Genomic DNA, 8,627 nt, shown 5'->3' with positions numbered 1-8,627 from the left:
TGACGACATCAAGCTTGTGATTCTAGAAATGGGTCGGTTTGTTTCCGGTTATTTTGTGCCCAATAGAAATTAATGGTAAATACTGTGTTGTCATTTTGGAGTCACTTTTATTGTAAATAAGAATAGAATATGTTTAAAATGTCTACATTAATGTGGATGCTACCATGATTACAGATAGTCCTGAATGAATACTGAATAATGAAAGCTACAGACTCGCAAATATCATACCCCCAAGACATGCTAACCTCTCACCATTACAATAACAGGGGAGGTTAGCATTTTATATCATACCCCCAAGACATGCTAACCTCTCACCATTACAATAACAGGGGAGGTTAGCAATTTATATCATACCCCCAAGACATGCTAACCTCTCACCATTACACTAACAGGGGTGGTTAGCAATTTATATCATACCCCCAAGACATGCTAACCTCTCACCATTACACTAACAGGGGAGGTTAGCAATTTATATCATACCCCCAAGACATGCTAACCTCTCACCATTACAATAACAGGGGAGGTTAGCAATTTATATCATACCCCCAAGACATGCTAACCTCTCACCATTACAATAACAGGGGAGGTTAGCACATGCTTTATATCATACCCCCAAGACATGCTAACCTCTCACCATTACAATAACAGGGAGGTTAGCAATTTATATCATACCCCCAAGACATGCTAACCTCTCACCATTACAATAACAGGGGAGGTTAGCAATTTATATCATACCCCCAAGACATGCTAACCTCTCACCATTACACTAACAGGGGAGGTTAGCAATTTATATCATACCCCCAAGACATGCTAACCTCTCACCATTACAATAACAGGGGAGGTTAGCAATTTATATCATACCCCCAAGACATGCTAACCTCTCACCATTACAATAACAGGGGAGGTTAGCAATTTATATCATACCCCCAAGACATGCTAACCTCTCACCATTACAATAACAGGGGAGGTTAGCAATTTATATCATACCCCCAAGACATGCTAACCTCTCACCATTACAATAACAGGGGAGATAAATATTTTTTTTTGGGGGTGATATTTGTGTGGTCTAACTTTCTCACTCATTATTCACGATTCATTCAGGATTATCCATAACCATGGTAGCATCAGAGCCAAAACAATAAATACATTTAGTTTATAGAATTGTATAAATACACAAACTAAAATATAAATGAGCTGAAAAAAAGATACCAGAATGTTTTTGTATTTTGTGCACACATTTGTTTACCTCCCTGTTAGTGAGCATTTCTCCTTTTACCAAGATAATCCATCCACTTGACAGGTGTGGCATATCAAGAAGCTGATTAAAACTTCTCAAGGCTAGGTGGCACTATTTTCACATCCGGATGAAAAGCGTGCCCAAAGTAAACTACCTGCTACTCAGGCCCAGAAGCTAGGATATGCATATCATTTGTAGATTTGGATAGAAAACTAAATTTTCTAAAACTGTTAAAATTATGTCTGAGTATAACAGAACTTATTTGGCATGCGAAGCCCAGAGGACAAACCATCCAGGATTCTTTTTTTTGTTTTGGGGTCACTCTCTTTTCTATGTGGATCTAGAGTTCTAAGGCACTTGCTTGCAGTTCCTATTGCTTCCACTAGATGTCAACAGTCTTTAGAAATTGGTTGATGTTTCTTCTTAGGAAATGGCTACTTCTTCATTTCTCTATCTGGGTGGATAGCCAAGTGTACTGATGTGGTTGGGGCGCATGACCTGAAAGCTCGCTCCACTTTTTTTTAATCCGGTATTGAACACAGTTTATTCCGTCTTAAATTTGACGGAATTATTTACGTTTAAAAATACTTAAAGTTGGATTAGGAAAGTTGTTTGAAATGTTTGGATCAAGTTTACAGGTAAATTATTAGATACTTTGTAGTCATGCAACCAGTGTTTTTCTGAATCAAACGCTCCAAAAAATTGACATTTTGGGGATATAACGACAGAATGTATCGAACAAATGGACCATTTGTGATGTTTAACCTCTTGAGTCGACCCCGGACGCATGCGTCCCATCTAGACATCTGGAAATGCAAATGCGCTACGCTAAATGCTAATAGCACTCGTTAAAACTCAAACGTTCATTAAAACACACATTCAGGGTACTGAATTAAAGCTACACTCGTTGTGAATCCAGCCAACACGTCAGATTTTTAAAATGCTTTTCGGCGAAAGCATGAGAAGCTATTATCTGATAGCATGCTACACCCCTAAAGATCCGCAGGGGACGTAAACAAAATAATTAGCATAGTCGGCGCTACACAAAATGCAGAAATAAAATATAAAACATTCATTACCTTTGACCATCTTCTTTGTTGGCATTCCTAGGTGTCTCATAAACATCACTATTGGGTCTTTTTTTCGATTAAATCGGTCCATATATAGCCTAGATATCGATCTATGAAGACTGTGTGATCAAGCAAAAAAACTGTTTCATAACGCAACATCATTTTTTAAAATAAAAAAAAGTTGACGATAAACTTTCACAAAACACTTCGAAATACTTTTGTAATGCAACTTTAGGTATTAGTAAACGTTAAAAATCGATCAAATTGATCACGAGGCGATGTATATTCTATAGCTGTACGTCCTGAAATAATGTCCGGATAAATCTCAACCAAAATATCCGGTCGGAGACCGGAAGAAATGGGCTGTCTCTTGTCCGTTTGACCAAGAAAAAAATCCTAGGCAAATGACAAGACTGTTGACATCGTGTGGAAGCTGTAGGTATTGCAACCTCGGCTCCAGGTAATTTGGTTTCTATTCAACAACACATTCAAGTGGCGCATTGATATATTTTCCAATTTTCAGTGATCAGATTTTCCTGCGCTTTTCGATGAAACGCACGTTCTGTTATAGTCACAGCCGTGATTTAACCAGTTTTAGAAACGTCTGAGTGTTTTCTATCCACACATACTAATCATATGCATATACTATATTCCTGGCATGAGTTGCAGGGCGCTGAAATGTTGCACGATTTTTAACAGAATGTTCGAAAAAGTAGGGGGTAGACTTAACAGGTTAATGGACATATTGGAGTGCCAACAGAAGAAGCTCTTCAAAGGTAAGACATGAATTATATCGTTATTTCTGACTTATGTCGCGCCTGGCGGGTTGAAATATGATTTTTATGTGTTTGTTTGGTGTGCTGTCCTCGGATAATAGCATGGTTTGCTTTCACCTTAAAGCCTTTTTGAAATCTTGACACTGTGGCTGGATTAACAAGAAGTTCAAATATAAACTGAGGTATAACACTTGTATGAATTATTATTATTATTATTATGAGTATTTTTGAATTTGGCGCGCTGCTATTTCACTGGGTGTTGTCAAATCAATCCCGTTAACGGGATTCTTCACCTGCGGCATCGTCTGAGACCAGTCACCTGGACAGCTGACGAGAATTTCTGCACCAACTGTCAGAAGCCGACTTCGGGAAGCTCATCTGCGTGCCCATCATCTTCACCAGGGTCTTGACCTGACTGCAGTTTGGCGTCGTAACTGACTTCAGTGGGCAGGTGCTCACTTGATGGCCACTGGCACATTGGAGAAGTGTGTTCTTCACGGATGAATCGATGGCAATTTGAATGCACAGAGATACAGTGACTGATTTCCTTATATGAACTGTAACTCAGTAAAATCTTATTGCATGTTGTAAAGGCTGTCATTGTAAATAAAAATTTGTTCTTAACTGACTTGCCTAGTTAAATACACATTTTTTTTTATTTTTTTAAGTAAGTTAGCAATGGAATTTTCTATTATTTTGTTCCAGTAATGTCCTCTGGTCTTTGTGAATAGCTTTAGGTTTGTTCCAGTAATGTCCTCTGGTCTTTGTGAATAGCTTTAGGTTTGTTCCAGTAATGTCCTCTGGTCTTTGTGAATAGCTTTAGGTTTGTTCCAGTAATGTCCTCTGGTCTTTGTGAATAGCTTTAGGTTTGTTCCAGTAATGTCCTCTGGTCTTTGTGAATAGCTTTAGGTTTGTTCCAGTAATGTCCTCTGGTCTTTGTGAATAGCTTTAGGTTTGTTCCAGTAATGTCCTCTGGTCTTTGTGAATAGCTTTAGATTGGTTCCAGACCAGAAGGGGGGTTCATAAATAGTAACATGTGGGTCAGTGTTTGACGTTGTTTTAGAAGCCTTGGTAACTGCCTTTAACAAGGTTTCTGTCACCTGAGGTGTCCTGATAGGGAGATGGAGGAAAGTCCTCTGATTAAAAAGAGCCATGCTCTCTCTCAGAGAGAGGGAGAGAGAGAGAGATCTGATGGCACACGGTGTTCTGTTATTGTGAATGTTGTTTGGCCCCATAGACAGTCTCTTGCGCAACAGAGGGCGCTTTCCAGGTCGAAGTTCGTACGGCTGTGGAGGGCTGTGCTCTTTTGTTGTTTTTGCTGTTTTTCAGTCACCTCACCCAACCACACAGTCACCTCACCCAACCACACAGTCACCTCACCCAACCACACAGTCACCTCACCCAACCACACAGTCACCTCACCCAACCACACAGTCACCTCACCCAACCACACAGTCACCTCACCCAACCACACAGTCACCTCACCCAACCACACAGTCACCTCACCCAACCACACAGTCACCTCACCCAACCACACAGTCACCCAACCACCAGTCACCTCACCCAACCACACAGTCACCTCACCCAACCCACAGTCACCTCACCCACACAGTCACCTCACCCAACCACACAGTCACCTCACCCAACCACACAGTCACCTCACCCAACCACACAGTCACCTCACCCAACCACACAGTCACCTCACCCAACCACACAGTCACCTCACCCAACCACACAGTCACCTCACCCAACCACACAGTCACCTCACCCAACCACACAGGGCACCATTGTCACCCCTCCCCCCTCCCATCACTGAGCAGGTTTGGGATGAATTCGAATTGAATGCAGTCAAATCCAGAAGTAAAATTAAAAATTCAAATTTCATAACTGGAAAAAGTGGCATCTCAAAAAACGGATAAGTATACATTTTTTATTTAATGTGGAACTTGTCTTTTCAGCTCATTTTATCACCTGATTTCCTAAAACTCACGGTCAAAAGTTTTAGAACACCTATTCATTAAAAAAAAAACGTTTTTTTTAAAAACCAGTCCTGTCATTGTCTGCGGCCAGAAATAGGGAGTGATCTGTCACATGTGCAGTGAGCTCCAAAAGTATTGGGACAGTGACACCTTTTTGAATTGTTTTGGCTCTGTACTCCAAAACGTAGAAATATTACACGTACTAAGAGGTTAAAGTGCATACTGACAGCTTTCATTTGACGGGGTTTTCATCCATATTGAAATTCCCCCCCACACACACACACACACACACACACACACACACACACACACACTTTTGTTTTTAGGAGACCAAAAGTATTGGGACAAATTTCTCTTATGTGTATTAAAGTAGTCAACGTCTAATATTTGGTCCCAAATTCCACAGCACGCAATGATTACGCCAAGCTAGTGACTCTACTAACGTGTTGGATACATCTGCTGTTTGTTTTGCTTGTGTTTTAGATCTTTTTGTGCCCAATAGAAATGAATGGTAAATAATGTGTTCTTTTGGAGTCACTTTTATTGAGAACTAAGAAATAATAGGATATGTTTCTAAACACTTCTACATTCATGTGGCTGCTACCGTGCTAACCTCTCACCATTACACTAACAGGGGTGGTTAGCATTTTATATCATACCCCCAAGACATGCTAACCTCTCACCATTACACTAACAGGGGAGGTTAGCATTTTATATCATACCCCCAAGACATGCTAACCTCTCACCATTACAATAACAGGGGTGGTTAGCATTTTATATCATACCCCCAAGACATGCTAACCTCTCACCATTACAATAACAGGGGTGGTTAGCATTTTATATCATACCCCCAAGACATGCTAACCTCTCACCATTACAATAACAGGGGTGGTTAGCATTTTATATCATACCCCCAAGACATGCTAACCTCTCACCATTACACTAACAGGGGAGGTTAGCATTTTATATCATACCCCCAAGACATGCTAACCTCTCACCATTACACTAACAGGGGAGGTTAGCATTTTATATCATACCCCCAAGACATGCTAACCTCTCACCATTACACTAACAGGGGAGGTTAGCATTTTATATCATACCCCCAAGACATGCTAACCTCTCACCATTACACTAACAAGGGTGGTTAGCATTTTTGGGCAAGAATGATGTTTGTGCATTTTGCACATTTTTGACCATCCTTCTTGGCTTCATTAGAAAGAGGGAAGCGTGCCAAACCATATGAAAGCGCCAGGCTAGTAGCTAGCCAGGGGCTGCACTGCTTCTGAAACGTCAGTAAGAGAAGCTTTAAGCAATGAAAGCCGTGATTTCATTTTACCCGAAGGCTTGTGTTGCATCGTTCTTTGCTTTTGTGAGTTTTTCCTGAACATGTGACCATTGGTTGGGGAAAAAACCCTACTGTTGCTATTGGCTACTAACAGGCCTTAGAGCTCCTGGATGCAGATGTACTGTAGTCTAGTGATGAGAAACTGTTTTAGATTCTCCCCTCCTCACTCCCCTCTGTCCTGCTAAGAGGTTTCTCTCCTAACATACACACACACACACACCTTGCTTCTCTTCAGATCTCAGTGCCCTGCTCTTTATCTCTCCTTCAGGGCTGCAAACTCATTACGGGTCATCTCTCTCTCCCTCTCTCTCATCCGCTGACATTGAGCGGGCTCCGTCTCTCTCTCCCTCTCTCTCATCCGCTGACATTGAGCGGGCTCCGTCTCTCTCATCCTCTGACATTGAGCGGGCTCCGTCTCTCGCTCTCATCCGCTGACATTGAGCGGGCTCCGTCTCTCTCTCGCTCTCATCCGCTGACATTGAGCGGAATCCGTTTCTCTCTCTCTCTCTCTCTCTCTCATCCGCTGACATTGTGGCCCAGTGTGGTTTTCTTTTTTAAAACTTTATTTTCATACGAGGGTGGAAAAAAGGAAGGAAGGCAAGGAGGGAGGGAAGGTGGACACGGTGGAGACCGGTGGAGTGCTGCTTTCAAATGGGTAGACCGTGAGAAAAGGAGAAGAGTTTGAGTCCAGAGAAGAGAACAAACATGGCTATGCTTTTCAAATGTTGCTCCCAGGTACACACAGCATTCCTACTCCTGCACATTCATCACAGGACAGAAGGGAAGGAAAAGACTACATGGCCCAACCAGTAGATGATGGTAGTCGGTGGCCATTTTGTTTTTTTCCCCTCAGGACAAAGCATTCTAGAACTCCTCTGAGATGGAACTTGCAGGCACATGTAGGCTGAGAGGACATGGCTGTCTGTCTGATGACAGGCACTAGTCTGGGGTCACTGTCCACCAGTGGTATGCTTGTTATAGGTGGTTTAGCCCACGGTCTCACGTCAGATACTCAGTCAACCACGCCCACAAGCTGTATTTTACATTGACCCCCATTTGTAAAAGAGCCAACTTCATATGGAGCGGGCAAGATATAGTTTTAGCCGGAAGAAGAATTATCACTGAATTTTCCCGATGTTTGTTTGTCACTGAATCCATAAGGGATGGGTTGCCAACTGCCGATTTGACACAAGTAAGCTCGCCACCATAGGACTCTCGAGCAGTGGAAATGCGTTTTCTTTCAATGTCTGGCAGTCCAACGGATGACTCTGGGTTTGGCGGATGCCAGGACAATGCTACCTGCCCCAATGCATAGTGCCAACTGTAATGTTTGGTGGAGGGGGAATAATGGTCTGGGGCTGTTTTTCATGGTTCGGCCTAGACCCCTTACTTCCAGTGAAGGGAAATCTTAACGCTACAGCATACAACGACGTTCTAGAAGATTTCGTACTTCCAACTTTGTGGCAACAGTTTGGGGAAGGCCATTTCCTGTTTCAGCATGACAATGCTCCCATGCACAAAGCGAGGTCCATAAAGAAATGGTTTGTCGAGATTGGTGTGGAAGAACTTGACTGGCCTGCACAGAGCCCTGACCTTAACCCCATCGAACACCTTCAGGATGAATTGGAATGCAGACTGCGAGCCAGACCTAATCGGCCAACCTCACATTCACATTTTTTATTTTGTTTATTTTTTACAAACATCTTGTCACTATGGGGTATTGTGTGTAGATGGCTGAGATAAAAAAAAAACATGTAATAATGTAATCCGTTTTGTCACAAAAAGTGGAGTAAGTCGAGGGGTATGAATACTTTCTGAAGGGACCGTACAGTGTGCTGAAAACTATAAAGACCACATTCCTTCAACTGCACACCCTTGTCCTCAGAACGGCCTCAATTCGGGAAACTGTTGAGCGGGTAACGTTGCTCTTCTCGATACAGACCGGTGCGGTGCGCAGACATTACAATGGAATTCAACAATGTATTGAACTTTAATAGGAAAGCAACTGAATGCATTGAACTTATTAGAAAATGCATTAATTTGCCAAGGTAAATGACATTAACAACATGCATCTGTGATTTTGTATTTTACTGCAACTTTCTGAAACGGTGCAGGAATGCGTGTGTGTTTTGTGTCTACACTTTGTTCAGCCGTTAGATGCCAAAGATAACCTTTCCGTCTCTACCAGAAGAAAGGTTTTCACAATTATATGTTAACTAC

This window comes from Oncorhynchus keta, chromosome 1 (assembly GCF_023373465.1).
Source record: "Oncorhynchus keta strain PuntledgeMale-10-30-2019 chromosome 1, Oket_V2, whole genome shotgun sequence".
Lineage (NCBI taxonomy): Eukaryota > Metazoa > Chordata > Actinopteri > Salmoniformes > Salmonidae > Oncorhynchus > Oncorhynchus keta.
Note: the sequence above shows the minus strand (reverse complement) of the source record.